Below are 18,381 nucleotides of genomic sequence, written 5' to 3'. Positions count from 1 at the left end.
ACCCACCTATAGGGTTGTTAGGAGGATTAAAGGAGATAATGCACCTAAGTGCTTAACACAGCACTGCTGCGTGCATGGTAGGCTCTGAGTAATTGTTAGCTGTTAATGTTTGTTATTTGTTTCCAGAGCTTTATTCTTTGTTCACATTTTGTTGTTGTTTTGAGACACAGTCTTGCTCTGTCTCCCAGGCTGGAGTGCAATGGTGCGATCTCAGCTCACTGCAACCTTTGTCTCCCAGGTTCAAGTGATTCTTCTGCCTCAGTCTCCCAGGTAGCTGGGATTTCAGGTGTGTGCCACCACACCTGGCTATTTTTGTGTGTGCGCCAATGTCAGTTTTTAATCATGGCAGGGCCTCATGCACGCACACACGCACGCACACACAGGCTTCAGATCTTGTTGAAAGCTGTGATGTTGACACTCTGCATGTGCTCCTCACACTTGGTGATCTCCTCCTCCAGCAAGTCTGTCCCCACCTTGTCATCCTCCACCACACACTGAATCTGCAGTTTCCGGGTACATAGTCCACAGGCACCAGCTTGGAGGCTCCCCAGACCAGCACGTCCAGCTGGATGGAGCGCACACAGCCTCCAGCTGGGCCATGTCGGTCTCATCATCCCAAGGCTTGACGTCCAGCAGGATGGAGGACTTGGCCACCGGCACAGGCTTCTTGGCCTTCTTTTCCGTGTACTGCTACAGCCACTCCTCCTGCAGCTGGGCTGCCTCCTTGTCGCCAAACAAGTCAATGTCATCGTCCTCATCCTCTGCTAGTGTGTCTGGCTTCTTGGTTGATGGCTCTACTAGGCGCATGGGAGACACCTGCTGGTTCTGGGGGCTGTGGCCCAGTGGCCCAGTGGCCGGGTGAGCTCTTCTCCCGCACATTCAGCCAGGCCTCCAGCTTGGAGACAGCCCGCTATAGCTCCTGCATCGTGACACGCAGGCTTGTTCTCCACTTAGACTGGCGATCCAGACAAGGAGCTTGCTGTGGTCTCCGCTGGGGCCGCTGGAAGCCCCAGGGCCTGAGCTTCTGGCCAGGGATTTCTGGATGTTCTCTCTGGCTCTGGCAGTGTCACGGAGGATCACGCTGGTGCCATTCTCCTCGTGGGAAACACCAGCTACTGGCCCGTTCACCTGCTCGTAGAATCTTCTTTCTTCATCCTCGTATTTGAACTTGTAGAACCAGATCTTCTCATGTACTAGGAAGTTTGTAGCCATTTTTCTCATGCCAGCCAAGGACGCGGCGACCAGGGAGGAGGAATGGGCGGATGCAGGATGCCTGAGGAAAGAGACTAGTTTTTGTATTTTCAGTAGAGATGGGGCTTCACTATGTTGGCCAGGCTGAACCTTTTGACTTCATGATCCATCCTCCTTGGCCTCCCAAAGTGCTGGGATTGTAGGTGTGAGCCATTGTACCCAGCCTGTTTTTTTTTTCTGGAGACAGAGTCTAGCTCTGTTGCCCGGACTGCAGTCTCTGCCTCTCAGGTTCAGGTGACTCTCCTGCCTTAGCCTCCTGAGCAGCTGGTCTTGAACTCCTGACCTCAAGTGATCCACCCGCCTCAGCCTCCCAAAGTGCTGGATTGCAGGTGTGAGCCAACGTGCCTGGCCCACATTTTGTTTTTATATTCTGAGTATTATATAGTAAAAAAGGAGAAGAGGTTATTGATAGTCTTTTAAAAACTGATCTCAGTGATATAGTAGGAAAAACACTGGATTAGGAGATAAGGCTTTTAAGTTCTAATCCTGCCTGGCTGTGCCCTTAACTAGCTGCATGAGGCTGTGCAACATTTATAATTTCCTTCTCAATTAAATTGAGGTAGCTGTACTAGATGTATCTGACATGCCTTTCATTGCTCAAGTCATGCGACATTAAGCTTTAATTAGAAGGCTTTGGTTTTGGGATCTCTTTGTTTTCCCAGAGGCTTTAACCTTGTTTCCTTTCCTGTTGCTCAGCAGGAATTGGACCAGAGTTGGCCAAAGGTGGGATGAAGAGAGGAGGTAGGAATCTCACCAGAGTTGGTTGGAATTAAGTTATTGACAGGTGGGAAGAAGTATTCCTGTGACTCTGTGGTTGTTCCTTTGTAAGAGTTGAAGGAAAGTAATGAGTCAGGTCTTAATAATAGTACCTCTATGTTATTTCCTCCCCCCTTATTATCTTTTGTCAGAATTGATTAGCAAAATGCATTTACCCAAGTATTTTCGGTGTTCCTGTTTGGATAGTCTAAATGATCTTGTTCTTTTTTTTTTTTTTTTTTTTTTTTGAGTAAGGGTCTCACTCTGTCACCTAGGCTGGAGTGCAGTGGCACAATCTTGGCTCACTGCAACCTCGACCTTCTGGGCTTAAGCAGTCCTCCAACCTCAGTCTCCTGAGTAGCTGGGACCCCAGGTCTGCACCACCATGCCTGGCTAATTTTTTATACTTTTTGCAGAAGTAGGGTTTCACCATGTTGCCCAGGCTGGTCTCAAACTCCTGGGCTGAAGCGATCTGCCCGCCTCAGTCTCCCAACATGCTGGAATTACAGGTGTGAGCCACTGCACCCTGCCTTTATTTAGTTAATTTTATCAACCTATGGTCCTAAAGGTAGATTCAGTGAACTCGCCTGTCAATGCTTAAGAACAAGTCCTGTCTTAGTTCAGACTAGTTAAATTCAGGGTTGCATTCTGTCAACTTTGTTTCTAATCAGTGGATGATAAGATGATATTTGGAGAGGATTTTTAATATATGTGACTCTTATGGTAGCGTTCTGCTACTTAATAAATACTTGAGGCAAAGCACAGTGGCTCACACCTGTAATCCCTGTACTTTGGGAGGCTGAGGTGGGTGGATCACGAGGTCAGGAGTTTGAGACCAGTTTAGGCAACATGATGAAATCCTGTCTCTGCTATAAATACAAAAATTAGCAGGCGTGCTGGCAGGTGCCTGTAATCCCAGCTACTTGGGAGGCTGAGGCAGGAGTATCACTTGAACGGTACACGGAGGTTGCAGTGAGCCAAGACCGCACCATTGCACTCCAGCCTGGACGACAGAGAGAGAGAGACTCCATCTCAAAATACACAAATACATAAATACATACATACATACACACTTTAATCTCTTAGCTTTTCCCCCTATTCTTCCTCCATAGTTTTTGTAGCTGCTCAGACAAAGGCAGCAGTAGTACATGGATAATCGGGGTTTTTTGTTTTTTTTTAAACATTTCCTGTTAAAGTGTAACATTCAACAATGGGGACCAATCTGTACTCCTCATCTATATATTAGTCTGTCAATAAATACGTTGCCCTGACTTTAAATTCTCAGCTTAAATTGTTTCTTTTTTGTATGTGGAATTCATGACCCTCTGTGTTGTTGACCCTACCTAAAGCAAATAGAATGACTACACCAGCAAAATGAAACACTGTAACAACAACAATATGCTTGTGTTTATGTCGTGCTCACTGTGTGCCTGACGTGGCATTGAATAAGTATATATATATATATACGTATTTAATAAATAGAGTCAGGATCTTGCTGTGTAGCCCACCTTGTGTTGAACTCCTGGCCTCAAGTGATCCTCCTGCATCTGCCTGCCAGAGTGCTGGGATTACAGGCATGAGCCACTGTGCTTGCCAGCATTGAATATATTTTTTATTTCATCCTGAGAACAACCTTAGGAGCTACTTTTAGTTCGTACTGTTATTACCTTCACTGTGTATGAGAAGAAGTTGTGCTTTAAGCTGTTAAGCATTTGATTTGCAGTAGCTTTGAGGAATTTAGTCTTAAAATATGAAATATTAAAAAAAAGATATTAAGCAGATTGCCCAAAGTGCAAAACCAGTAATTGTTGGAGCTGGAATTCCAAACCAGAGCTGCCTAAGTCGGGCTGTTCTTTTATGTTCTTATTCACTAAAGGCTCCTTGAACAGAAGTGTGTGAGAGTTGGGCACATGCAGCCGGGTCAATTCTATATAAACCCGGTCAGATTCTCAATAGTGTAGATCTGATAAAGTCAGTGTGAATTTCCCATCATTCATTGCAAGAGACTTAATGTAGCAAAAATCAGTCTCTCGGGAAATGAGATGTTACTGTGGTAGGCATACCTGTTGTTGTTATTGATGGTGGCTGTTGCTCTGGTAACTATAAAGGCAGCATTTACTTGACGAGGCATGCATGCTTAAGGCCGAACCCTGACTGCTCTTCATTGCTGGCAAATCCGTACTTCATCAGTACTGACTACCTGTAAGGAATGTGAGCATGTTGGATTTTAGAACAGGAAAAACACAACTTCCGCCTTATCTCACAGTAGAGTTCACTTAGGGATACAGACTTTTGGTGACAGTGACTGTTACTTTCTGCTTGTTAATTCTGATACTTGCATAATGCTAACCTGGTAGATATTGTCAGATGACAAGCCCTCCTCCTACATGTTCTCTATAAAAGAACTGCTAGTGACAAGCATTTTATTATATTAAAAATTCTACTTGGTACTGTTTTAAGTTAAAGTGTATTTATTATGAAGCCAATATTGTGAAATGTTCTTTTTTGCTTTTTCCAGAATGTAGCATTTTTTTCTTGTAATAGACTAAGGTACAGACATAGTGTGTAGAATGAGGAGCTATTAGCCCAGATGGACCTTAGTGAAAGTAACTTAAAGAAGCAAATAGATTTTGCTTCTGTTTGTGAAAATGATCTAAGATGGATGCTGAGACAGGGTTTCACATTGGCCAGGCTGGTCTCAAACTCCTGACCTCGCGATCTGCCTGCCTTGGCCTCCCAAAGTGCTGGGATTACAGATGTGAGCCACCACGCCTGGCCAGGGGGAGACTAACATTTCAATGTTTGGAACTTAAGTTCAGCTTACTTAAGGGTCTAGAATGGGGTGTCCAATCTTTTGGCCTCTCTGGGCCACGTTGGAAGAATTGTGTCGGGCCACACATAAAAATACATTAACACTAACAATAGCTGATGAGTTACAAGAAAAAAATTGCAAATAAATGTGATAATGCTTTAAGAAAGTTTGTGCATTTGTGTTGGGCCACATTCAAAGCTGTCCTGGGATGCATGTGGCCTGCTGTAAGCCGGGTGAACAAACTTGCTCTAGAAGTTTTCTCGATTTTTACTACAATGTTCAAAACACAAGCTTTAAAAGCGGGGAAAGGAATTTTGGGTAAGATAGAAAGACAGGTTTGTAAAAGCATACATGGTCTGGGAACTGCAAATGGCTTCTGAAGACTGAAGGGCAATGTCAGTGTGAAGTGGCAGGCGATGGGAAAGGATAGATTAGTAGAGCCCAGACAATGAGGGAGCTTTGTACATGATGCTGAGGAGTTTGGATTTGTTTCTGCAGCTAATGGGGAAACTTCTGATTTTTTTTTTTTTAGGTGGACAGAATCAAGTTTGCTTTTATTAATTCATTTGACAATGTAGAATAGAAGGTGGATTGAAGATTGGGAGACTGTTGTGTTCATTGGAGACTCATTCATTGTTAGAAGACTATTATAATCATTCAAGTGAGAAATAGTGGCCTAGGCCAGGTACAGTCCTGTATGCCTATAATTTTAGCACTTTGGGAGGCTGAGGTGGGAGGATTGTTTGAGGCCTGGAGACAGGGTCTTGCTTTGTTGCTCCTGCTGGAGTTCAGTGGTGTGATCATGGCTCACTCCTGGGCTTATGATCCTCTTGTCTCAGCCTCCCAAGTGGCTGAGACTACAGGTGTGAGCCACTGTGCCCAGCTCAAATTACTTTTGTTTTGAGATGAAGTCTTGCTCTGTCACCCAGGCTGGAGTGCAGTGCCATGATCTCAGCTCACTGCAACCTCTGCCTCCCTGGTTCAAGCGATTTTCCTGCCTTAGCCTCCGGAGTAGCTGGAACTACAGGTGTATGCCACTATGCCTGGCTAATGGTTATAATTTTAGTAGAGATGGGGTTTCACCATATTGGTCAGGCTGGCCTTGAACTCCTGATCTGAGATGATCCACCTACATCGGCCTCCTAAAGTGCTGAGATTACAGGCATGAGCCACTGCACCCAGCCTCAAATTACTTTTTATACATTGAAAGATGACGACCTGGAAATTAGTCATGACTTTAATTTAGATAATAATACAGTTGAGTGACATAAACCTCAGAGAAGAGGAAGGTTTCCGTGCTATCACTCCACCCTCTAGAGTGGAAGAACTTTGAGGGAGATAGAATGCTGCTATTATATTCTAGTTCCTATAGATAAAGAGTGTTTGCCAAGAAGGTTAACTTCTGTAGCTGAGCTCCTTTGCAGAGAGATGAAGGAACAGTTTCATAGATAGTTTTACTGTGTGATTCTCTATGGAGACAATTACTGTCAGTTCTCTATCCTAGCAGCATTTGGAAAACTGCAGCTAAGCGACTTGTTGTCATTTCCTCATGTTACTGTAATCTGGTGTCAATGACTAATGATCTCATTGGGCTAGTTATTCCCCTCCAGCGATGCTGGCATCAGGGAGCACATTAATAGTCTTTAAGAAATGCGTTCCTTAAAAAACAGGTAATCACTTTGGAGCTGGTCCTGGCAGTGTCTGAATAAGCTGGACAAGTGAGAGAAAATCTTCAGCCTGAAAGCTACTTTGTCTTTCCACTTGGTTTGGGCAAGGTAATGAGATGAATCAGTTATAATTCGATGGGATCGATGTTACTTTTATTATGAGATGTATCACTTTAATATGATGCTTTATCATTAATGTTTTAGTGATCTGACAGCGTTAGGGAGAGTTGATATTCCCCCTATTTTATTATTTCTTGGCTTCCTGACAGAACTGTGCATTAAAAGGCACTTAAGATTATAAAAAGGAATATCTAAGAAAGTGGTTTAAAACAAACAAATCTCAAGTGACTTCATCTGACTTACAGACTCTAACAATGTGTAGCTAATTGTAGATAGATTTTATTATTCACAGTATCGTGTCAAGTCTCCTGTGCATATCTTCTGTTTTGGAGCCTAAGTAATGGAGATGTTATTTTGCAGCCTTATGTTTGAGGAAGTCGTGTTCAAGACAGAAATAGTAGAATAGTGTTATTCCATAATGTACTTTCCCTTTTTATAGAGCTTGCTAAAATTAAGGTTGGGCAATACGCCCTTGAGCTAAATGTGACCTGATAGAAAGTTTTCCCAACAATGAAAAAAATTACAATTAACTAATATACATTTCTTACATTATTTACCTTATTTAAATATCAGCCACAATCAAGACAAATGCTAACTATAATTACAGTCTTTTCTACTTGCCAAAATGGCAAAACTTTATTAAACAAGTTTATGCTCAGTGTTACTTTGGGACTGGAGGACTAGGTAGGCATGATTTCAACGGAAAAGAATTTAGTAATGGTAAGTCTCAACAGTGCATCAGCAACCTGGAAAGTGTGTATTCTTTGATTTAGCATTTTCATTTCTAAGAATTTGTCTTATAGAAATAATAGTAGGTCAAAGCAAGAATGTAGCCCTAAGAGTATTTACTGCAATATTGTTTAGAAGAGGGAGAAAACAAATGAAAATGGGCTGGGTGCAGTGGCTCAGGCCTGTTATTCCAGCACTTTGGAAGGCTGAGGTGGGTGGATCAGTTGAGGCCAGGAGTTTGAGACCAGCCTGGTGAAACCCCATCTCTGCTAAAAAAAACAAAAACTAAAAACAAAACAAATCAAAAACCCGCAAAAAACAAAGATGAAAATGAAAAGGGATCTCACAAGACATAGGAATATGTTGAATTTCAAACAAGTGTTCATCTAGATTAAATAGTGGGCAATTAGAATTTGAAACTCATTTGTCATTGATGATGCCCTATGCTCAGATGAATCACAGATTAAAAAAAAAATTTAAAAGAATTGAAGTTGAGTTTCAGAAAAGGCAGACATTTAAGTTTACAGCCACAGGTGGGGTGCAGACATGTGTATGTCTTAATTCAGAAGTGTCTGTTCTTTTCGTACAACATAGCATAAAGAAGAGCTGAACCTAAAAGTGAAGTATATCAACCAATAAGAAACAAAATGCTTTAAAACTCTGGATTCAAACCTATGATTCCAGAACTGGTTGTGTGTGTGTGTGTGTGTGTGAAATGGAGTTTTGCTCTTGTTGTCCATGCTGGAGTGCAATGGTGCGATCTCAGCTCACCGCAACCTCCACCTCCTGGGTTCAAGCAATCCTCCTGCCTCAGCCTCCTGAGTAGCTAGGATCATAGGCATGTGCCACCACACCTAGCTAATTTTGTATTTTTATTAGAGATGGTTTTCTCCATGTTGGTCAGGCCAGTCTCAAACTCCCGACCGCTGGTGATCCACCTGCCTCCCAAAGTGCTGGGATTACTGGCATGAGCCACCATGCCTGGCTTAACATTTTTAAGAAACAGAAATAGCATCACCACCAACAAGCTGGACGTCCACTCAGAGACCCAATCTGAAAGTCAGCAATTACAAAGACGCTAGGTGGATAAATTCACAAAGATGGGAAGACACCAGCGCAAAAAGGCTGAAAACATCCGAAATCAGAATGCCTCTCCTCCTGGCTTAACATATGGTCAAACTCTAGGCAAGTTTGGTTCCCTTGTGTTTGTGAAACTACATTTTTCATTGATATTCTGAAGTAAAACCTAAGTACTCTCATTAGTTATTTAAATCTGGAATTGAATTTGGAATACGTCTTGATTTTATATACCTTTGTTTTTGAGGCTACCTGTATTTGTTAGTATTGTCTTAACTTATTCAAAATGGGTCACTTAGTAAAATTATTTGTTTAGCTATACACTTTTAGTTTGATTAAGCTTTTTGGAATAGTTTAGGACTTTGGCTAAATTTCTATTTTTGTATGATCAATAATTCATACTTTTACTGTAATAAGCAAAAAATGTATATATCTATACTCATAGATTTATGATTCTATGGCTCTAAAAATTTCAGTGCTCTTAGAGTTGTGAAAAGAGCAGAGCACTAGATTAAATGAAACCTCTGTGTGCCAGGCCCTAGCTGGGTTTTCTTGAGGCATTAGAGTGATAAAGTTTTATGAGGTGGGAGAGAGATCCAAGATGGCTGTCTAGCAGCAGCTCAGGGTTGCAGCTCCCAGTGAAGGTGCAGGGAGTGAGTGGACGCCAGACTTCTAGATGAATTTTTGTTGCTTACGGACCAGGAGATTCCCAGCGGAGGAGCCCCACGGCTCGCCAGAGCAACTCTTTTGGCTGGCGCAGCTGTTTTGTAGGCGTCCCAGCGCGGTGGTTCTTAGTGCGGAGCATGTGGGACTGTGTGTCCTTTTAGTTGGCATTTGGAGCTCCAAGAAGGCAGAGTCACCCATTCAGCTGATTGAGAGGGGGACTGAAGCTGGGAGCCAGACCGGGAGATTCCCAGGCAGAAAAGTGCCATGAATCTCAGTGCCACTGTTTCAGCCGGCGCAGTTGCCGCACGGGAAATTGCATAGATCACGGCGCCTTTTCGGTGGGCAACTGGGGCACCTCGGAGAGAATCGACCATTCAATTAGGAAAAGAAAAAAAGGGGGGCTCTGAGGTGGGGAGCCAGGTGATCGGGCTTGGCTGGCCCCCTACCCCACAAAAAAACAGCAATTGGAAACGTCGACGGTTGAGAGTTTTACAGCAAGCACAGCTGAACCTGGGAAGGTCCAGCTCTGTGGGGGAGGGGCGTCCGCTGAAGGAAAACAAAGAAACAGAAATAGCATCACCACCAACAAGCTGGACGTCCACTCAGAGACCCAATCTGAAAGTCAGCAATTACAAAGACGCTAGGTGGATAAATTCACAAAGATGGGAAGACACCAGCGCAAAAAGGCTGAAAACATCCGAAATCAGAATGCCTCTCCTCCTTCAGGGGGTTGCAGCTCCTCATCAGCAAGGGAACAAGGCCTGATGGAGAATGAGTGTGATGAATTGTCAGAATCAGGCTTCAGAAGGTGAATAATAAGAAACTTCCGTGAGCTGAAAGAACATGTTCTAATCCAATGCAAATAAACTAAGAACCTTGAAAAAAGGTTTGACGAAATGCTGATGAGAATAGACAACTTAGAGAGGAATATAAGTGAATTAATGGAGCTGAAAAACAACACGAGAATTTCGCGAAGTATGCACAAGTTTTAACAGTCAAATTGATCAAGCAGAAGAAAGGATATCAGAGGTCGAAGACCAACTCAATGAAATAGAACGAGAAGACAAGATGAGAGAAAAAAGGATAAAAAGGAATGAGCAAAGTCTCCAAGAAATATGGGACTATGTGAAAAGACCTAATCTACATTTGATAGGTGTACCTGAGTGTGACAAAGAGAATGAATCCAAGCTGGAAAATATTCTTCAGGATACTATTCCGGAAAACTTTCCTAACTTAGCAAGGCAGGATAATATTCAACTCCAGGTAATACAGAGAACACCACAAAGATATTCCTCAAGAAGAGCAACCCCAAGGCACATAATCGTCAGATTCACCAGGGTTGAAATGAAGGAGAAAATGCTAAGGGCAGCCAGAGAGAAAGGTCAGGTTACTTACAAAGGGAAGCCTATCAGACTCACAGCAAATCTCTCAGCAGAAACTCTACATGCCAGAAGAGAATGGGGGCCAATATTCAACATCCTTAAAGAAAAGAACTTTCAACCCAGAATTTCATATCCAGCCAAACTAAGCTTCATAAGCAAAGGAAAGATAAAATCTTTTGTGAACAAGCAAGTTCACTCAGAGATTTCATCACCACCAGGCCTGCTTTACAAGAGTTTCTGAAAGAGGCACTACACATGGAAAGGAACAACCAGTATCAGCCTTTCCAAAAATACACCAAAAGGTAATGAGCGTCAACATAATGAAGAATTTACACCAACTAATGGGCAAAACAGCCAGCTAGCATCAAATGGCAGTATTAAATTCACATGTTATTATTAATCCTAAATTTAAATCAACTAAATCCCCCAATCAAAAGACACAGGCAAATTGAAGAAAAAGTCAAAACGCATCAGTAAGCTGCACCCAGACCCATCTCACATGCAAAGATACATAAAGACTCAAAGCAAAGGGATGGAGGAAGATTTACCAACCAAATGGAGAGCAAAAATAACTAACTAAATAAAAAGCAGGAGTTGCAATTCTCACCTCTGATAAAATAGACTTTTAAGCAACAAAGATCAAAAGAGGCAAAGAAGGACATTACATAATGGTAAAAGGATCGATGCCACAAGAAGAGCTAACGATCCTAAATATACACACACCCAATACAGGAGCACTCAGATACATAAGACAAGTTCTTAATGACTTATAAAGAGACTTAGACTCCACTTAATAGTGGGAGACTTTAACATCACATTGTCAATGTTAGACAGATCAACAAGACAGAAAATTAACAAGGATATCCAGGACTTGAACTCAGACCCGGAACAAGTAAACTTAATAAACATTTATAGAACTCTCCACCCCAAATACACAAAACGTACATTCTTATCAGTACCACATCACACCTACTCTAAAAGTGACCACATAATTGGAAGTAAATCACTCCTCAGTAATTGCATAGCATTTCACAGGTTTAAGTGAAATATTGTTTGGCTGCTTGTTTGTTATTTTCTTCCCTTATTCCTTCCTGTCTCCATTGTTAAGCACAATTATTGGCATAAAAGAGGTTTTCAGTATCCATTTTTAGACTGCATTCTAGCCTGGGCAATAAAGCAAGACTCCTGTTCTCTCTCCCTCTTTCTCTCTTTCATTCTTTTTCTTTTTTTCTGTCTAAAAAAAAACAAGTTTTATGAGGAAATGGTGAAAGTCATACCTTTATGAGGAAATGGTGAAAGGCCTGCCATTTTTTTCTTTATGAGATCATGGTTGAAGTCCCTGACTCTCATTATAGTGAAATTGAGATTTTAAACATTTGTTGTTTCTGTTTACATCCAAAATCCATTATAGCTAAGAGGAGGAATTTCAGATATTTTTACAAGAGTAGTTGTCAGTATTTTACTTACTTTTCTTTCCTTGTGTATTGGAATAGCTTTTTTTTTTTTTTTTTTTTTTTAATTATATACACTACCTTTGGAAGTGAAAATACAAACTTTTTTTTCTTGGAGGCTGAGGCAGGAGGATCACTTGAGCCCAACAGTTCAAGACCATTCTGGGTAACATAGCAAGTTCCTATCTCTATAAAAATAAGAAGAATTACTGTGTGGTAAGCACCTGTAATCCTAGCTACTTGGGAGGCTGAGTCAGGAGGATCACTTGAGCCCAGGAATTTAAGGCTGCAGTGAGCTATGATTCTGGCACTGCACTGCAGTCTGGGTGACAAGAGTGAGACCCCATCTCTAAAAATGAAATGGAATTAACAGTTATTTTCAGAAAAGGCCCTCTTGTGCCCTTTTGAGTTCCCTTCTTGACTGTCCTGGTTGCATGACATCTGTTTGTCCTCTAAATTCATTGTATACTATTTTCTTTACATTGTACATTTGGCCGTCTCTGGGAAAATATTAAATATTTTAAGGTTCTCAGCCGGGTGCAGTGGCTCATGCCTGTAATCCCAGCACTTTGGGAGGCCGTGGTGGGTGGATCACAAAGTCAAGAGATTGAGACCATCCTGGTCAACATGGCGGAACCCCGTCTCTACTAAAGATACAAAAAATTAGCTGGACGTGGTGGCGCATGCCTGTAATCCCAGCTACTCAGGAGGCTGAGGCAGGAGAATTGCCTGATCCCAGGAGGCAGAGATTGAGGTGAGCCGAGATCGCACCATTGCACTCCAGCCTGGGTAACAAGAGCGAAACTCCATCTCAAAAAAAAAAAAAAGAAAAAAAAAAATTTAAGGTTCTCATTTTAGTTTACTGCTATCTCACTTTTTAGAATATCATCTTCCTAACCTCATTTCCCTGTCTTTTTCTTTAGTCATTTTATCCAGTTGTACTAATGGAAGCTACCATAAACTTTCTCTGAATCAAAGCAAAATATAAATTAATAAATATTTACTTCTTTAATAGTGTATTTTATTCCTTTTATCAAATTTTTAAGTCACAGTAAGTACTGTGATTTAAGTACTTTTTATCCTATAATATTGAGTAAAGTGCTTTGCATATAGAATATGGTGCATAGATGTAGATATGCATTTAGTGTCTTGCATATTTGTTGAATGAATGATTACTACAAATACAAGCTAAGTCAGTTGTTTGGGGTCTTCTGTTTGTCTGCATCTGATTGCCCTGTTAAGCAGACTGCCTGCGCACCTGTTAGACCCACGTGGGCTGGCTGAGTATATAACCAGTGTTTTGTGCAGCACACCTTTGCTTGTGTGCTTGGATTGATGTCTGCTCTCAGACTAGTTGCCAAGGAGTCAAGTGCGTGGCAAGGTAAGGGAAGACTGGCATAAAGATATCTTAAAGAGGTAATCAAATAATAATGGCCATTGGTTCCCCTGAATCTTGTTTGCTCAAGTTGTTCACGTCAGAGAAATATAAAATTGCTTTCGTTTGGGTGGATTTGGGGATTCTTTTTTAATAATGGGAAAAAATGAGAAGGTCCTCTGTGATATTGTTGTGGGTAGATGTGCACATGGTCAGAGAACATGAACCTGTTAAATTTTGAGCTTGAATACTTTCACTTAATTGAGATTAGCTAGATAGTATTTATTGTTTATTATTTTTATAACAAGGGTAGAGAAATAGAGAAATGCCTTTTTTTTTTGAGACAGAATCTCGCCCTGGTGCCCAGCCTAGAGTGCAGTGGTGCAGTCTTGGCTCACAGCAAACTCCGCCTCCAGGCTTCAAGTGATTCTTACGCCTCAGCCTCCCAAGTAGCCAAGATTACAAGTGCCCATCATCACAGGCAGCTAATTTTTGTATTTTTAGCAGAGATAGGGTTTCACCATGTTGACCAGGCTAGTCTTGAACTCCTGACCTCAGGTGATCCACCCACCTTGGTCTCCTAAAGTGTTGGGATTTTAGGCATGAGCCACTGTGCCCACCCTGAGAATTGTCATATTTTTAATCCTGTTGGATCTCCCCTTTCTCATGTCATTGTATCTGAGCAAGTTTATATAAATTACTGATATTTTTCTGATCATTAAAGTACACTTATATTTAAGATAATGTTTTCTTATTTTTATCCTCTTGAGATTGTCAAGCCATAATATGGAATTGAGATTTATTATTTATTGTTTATTGAATAAAATTTTGTTCCTTCTTGTATTTTTTTGAGACAGAATCTTGTTCCATAATCCAGGCTGGAGTGCAGTGAAATGATCTCTGCTCACCACAACCTTTGCCTCCCAGGTTCAAGTGATACTCATGCCTCAGCCTCCCGAATAGCTGGGATTACAGGCATGCACCACCACACCTGGCTAATTTTTGTATTTTTAGTAGAGATGGGGTTTTGCCATATTGGCCAGGCTGGCGTCAAATTCCTAGACTAAAATAATTCGCCTGCCTTGGCCTCCCAAAGTGCTGGGATTGAAGGCACGAGCCACTGCACCAAGCCAAATTTTGTTTCTTTTTAGTAATTAATTAATTAATTAATTAATTAAGATGGAGTCTCACTATTTTGTCCAGGCCAGCCTTGAACTCCTGGGCTCAAATGATCCTGCACTCTCAGCCTTCTGAGTATTTGGGACTACAGGCAGATTGTACCACCCCTGACTTGTTCTTTATTTTAAATTTTGAAAATAAGCAAGTGAAAGAAAGGCTTATCAAAGTGTACACAACATCTTGCTAGACACTGTAGATGATTTTTAGGGAAGATACCATTCCTGCCCTGATATATATATAAGTTTATTCTCAAGAGCCAGTTTTTGAGAGGATTAGGAGTGATTACTAGATGATTAGAATATTGGAGACTTCCAAAGCATCTGAAGTGTATCTAGAATAGTAGATAATGGATAAGATCTGCGCAGGTAGAACGTAGGGATGAACTGGCTGTGGTGACCCAAATCTGTAATCCCAGCACTTTGAGAGACTGAGGTGGGTGGATGTCTTGAGCTCAGGAGTTTGAGACCAGCCCGGGCAACATGGTGAAACTTTGTCTCTACAAAAAATACAAAAATTAGCTGGATGTGGTGGTGCATACCTATAGACCTAGCTACTCAGAAGGCTGAGGTGGGAGGATCACCTGAGCCTGGGAGATGGAGGTTGCAGTGAGCCAAGATCACGCCACTGTACTCCAGCCTGGGTGACAGAGTGAGATCCTGTCTTTTTTTTTTTTTGAGATGGAGTCTTGCTCTGTTGCCCAGTCTAGAGTGCAGTGGTACGATCTTGGCTCACTGCAACCTCCACCTCCCGGGTTCAAGTGATTTTCCTGCATCAGCCTCCTTAGTAGCTGGGATTACAGGTATGCGCCATCACACCCGGCTAATTTTTGTATTTTTAGTAGAGATGAGGTTGCACCATATTGGCTGGGCTGGTCTCAAACTCTTGACCTCAGGTGATCCACCTGCCTCAGCCTCCCAAAGTGCTGGGATTTACAGGTGTGAGCCACTGTGCCCAGCCTGAGATCCTGTCTTAAAGAAAAAAAAAAAAAAAAAAAAAAAAAGAAGAGGTAAGAAGTGTCTGGAAAATAGGGCTTTTAAACTGTGCTTGCTGTAGAGGTGGACACAAAAATTTGGGGCTGTTTTGTGTGATGAGTGAAGAATAGCAGGACAGAAATAGATTGTTTTAGGGTTACAATTAATAACTGTATAGGTAGCAGGGGACAGCTTTTAGAGAACTTTGAAACCTGGACCCATACATTTAAGTTTGGTGTGAGTAAACGTAGGCTCTTGGTGCACTTTTATGCTGTTTAGTCTGACGATGATAGTTTATAGTACATATGACTGTGGTCAAAATGAGGAGATTAATAAGCTAATTCCAAAAGGATTTTATGATTATTTATTGAGTCCTTACCACCAAGCACTGTCATGAATCATTATTTCATCTAAACCTGGCAACTGCCCGGTAAAGTTGATACTGTCATAATCCTCACCATAACGAGTGAGGGTGCTGAAGCACAGAAAGGGCAAGCACCTTCCTTAGGGTCACAATACTAGGAAGGAGTGGAGCAGTGTGGCTCCAGGAACCAGGATCTTAACCACTATGCCCCAAAGCGTTGTTTTTTAGAGAAAGTAAGATCAACATTCTTTTCTTTGATGTATTTTTTTTTCCTTGCTAATTTCCTATCTCCTTTCCTACAACGTGGCTTAGTGATATTAGAACAAAGGTTTGGCTTGGGGACTTCATGTTGGTTTGTCCATTTCAAACTCTTCAAAAATAGTTACTGATTACTTACAAATAATACTTTGTAGTTCAATAACTGTGAAAAATCAAAAGAACTTTAGATAGATTTTAAGACTGGAGAAGGGAGGCTAGCTAATTTCATAAATCAGTTTGAAATTTGAGTTTCTTTACCCTAAGGTATCATAAATAGGAATGGTTTTTCAGTATTTATACTTGTTGAAATATACTGTTTGTAACTGTTTAAATGCTAACCCAACAAAAGCTCTGGAAGAATACATGCACACAGACACATGTCTGTTTCATCATGGGTGTGTAACTCACTCATGGTCACTCTTCCTGTTTGTGCCACACAATTCAGAAAAGGAACTTGCTTGGCTGTCACGCTCTAGGTTCCCTTTGTCATTTGTGACAATTGGTCTCTTTGCTGTACATCTTCAGGGATGAAGGATTGAGCTCTGAAAAGCATTTCAGAGGTTTTTCAACTAATGATTTTTCCTCTCATTCTTTACTGTTTGGTTTCTTAGGCAACCCAGCCTCCCCTCGCGCCCTGCTGACGTCCGCTCAGCCCCTCTTCTTCTCTCCACTACCCCTCCCGTTACTCAAGTTGTTTTTTCATTGCAGCTTTAGGATTGCTCTAAAGGAATATACATGTTTCCTAAATATCTGCTCCTCTATGCTTTTTAGAATATATTAGAAGGATGGGGAGAGAAAAATCATTTTTAGAAGCTAAGTAACCTGTATTTTTAGGTCAGTTATAACAGGGTTTCATCCATAAAAGACTAAATTTATTCTGTTGTCTCTAGTGTTGGTTTTCTTTTTTAAAGTTAAACAATAATAAAGAAATTGTTGTCCATTCAAACCAGACATTCCGTAATTAAGCTTTTGAGGAATGTGAGGTGTTGCAGAGGAAAAAACAGTCTCAAAATGGTGTGCGTAGTTGGGTTACTAGATGGTTATGCTGGGATTCGTTTTTAAAAAAAATCAATTGTGTCGATGAAAAGCGTTTCTGTTACTGTGGGGAGGGAGAGCAAATAACATTTAAAAAATCTAGCTTTTGGCTGAGTGCAGTGGCTCATGCCAGTAATCTCACCACTTTGGGAGTCTAACATAGGAGGATCACCTCGGGCAAGGAGCTTGACACCAGTCTGAGCAACATAGTGAGACTCTATTAAAAAAAATTAAAATGAAATAAATATCTATCTAGTTGTTCACATTTGGTTCTTTACAGATACTTTTTTGAGACAGAATCTCACTCTGTCATCCAGGCTGGAGAGCAGTGGCATGATCACAGCTCACTGCAGCCTCTGTCTCCTGGACTCAAGTGATCATCCCACCTCAGCCTCCTGAATAGCTGGGACTACAGGTGCATGCCGCCATGTCTGGCTAATTAAAACAATTTTTTTTTTTAGAGATAAGGTTTCTCCATGTTGCCTAGGCTGGTCTCGAACTTTTGGGCTCAAGAGTCTTCCTGACTTGGCTTCCTGAGGTGCTGGGATTATTATAGTTATGAGCTACTGCGCCTGACCTGGTGATACTTTTTGAATCCAATTCCTTGACCCTTTAGCATCCTAGGCAGAGACAACCATTTCTACTAGGAAAAGCATAGTGAAAAGCCCTGTTTCTGCATATGCAAATGAAACCGATTGTACAGTTAATATGTATTAGGTGCTGTGTGGTCGACCCTAACCGTAATGCTAGTTGCCATATAATTTGCTTTTACATTTGGAAGTATTTTACTTTGGCCTCAATGTCATTTTTTTTTAATGCTGTAGAGTATATGGGATATAGATAAGGAGTGAATAAGAAACAATAGAATCAGAAATAGTAAGAATTGCTATATAAGTGCCTTTCCCTGTAAATGTACACAAATATATGAGGTTTTTTTGCAGGGGGAGGAGACAGAATGGAGTCTCCCTCTGTTGCCCAGGCTGGAGTGCACTGGTGGGATCTTGGCTCCCTGCTGCCTCCACCTCCTGGGTTCAAGTGATCCTCTTGCCTCAGCCTCCTGAGCAGCTGGGATTATAGGTGCCCATCACCAAGCCTGGCTAATTTTTTGTATTTTTAGTAGAGATGGGGTTTCACCAGGTTGGTTGAGTTGGTCTCAAACTTCTGACCTCAAGTGATCCACCCACCTCAGCCTCCCAAAATGCTGAGATTACAGGCATGAGCCACCACGCCTGGCCATGAGTTTTTTGTATGTATGTCTAAATATGTAGAAAGATAAGATTTACCCCCT

The 18,381-nt window shown here is 41.5% G+C and overlaps 1 protein-coding gene and 1 pseudogene across 16 annotated transcripts in view; one reads left to right on the top strand and one right to left on the bottom strand.

Annotated features, from left to right (window-relative positions):
* Positions 1–18,381, top strand: part of SIK3 (SIK family kinase 3) — a 262,659-nt gene that overhangs the window by 86,531 nt on the left and 157,747 nt on the right. The window lies entirely within an intron of this gene.
* LOC100414314 (elongation factor 1-delta pseudogene) lies at positions 365–1,252 on the bottom strand (annotated as a pseudogene).

This window comes from Callithrix jacchus, chromosome 10 (genome assembly GCF_049354715.1).
Source record: "Callithrix jacchus isolate 240 chromosome 10, calJac240_pri, whole genome shotgun sequence".
Classification (NCBI taxonomy): domain Eukaryota; kingdom Metazoa; phylum Chordata; class Mammalia; order Primates; family Cebidae; genus Callithrix; species Callithrix jacchus.
This window is presented reverse-complemented; position numbering and strand designations above follow the sequence as displayed.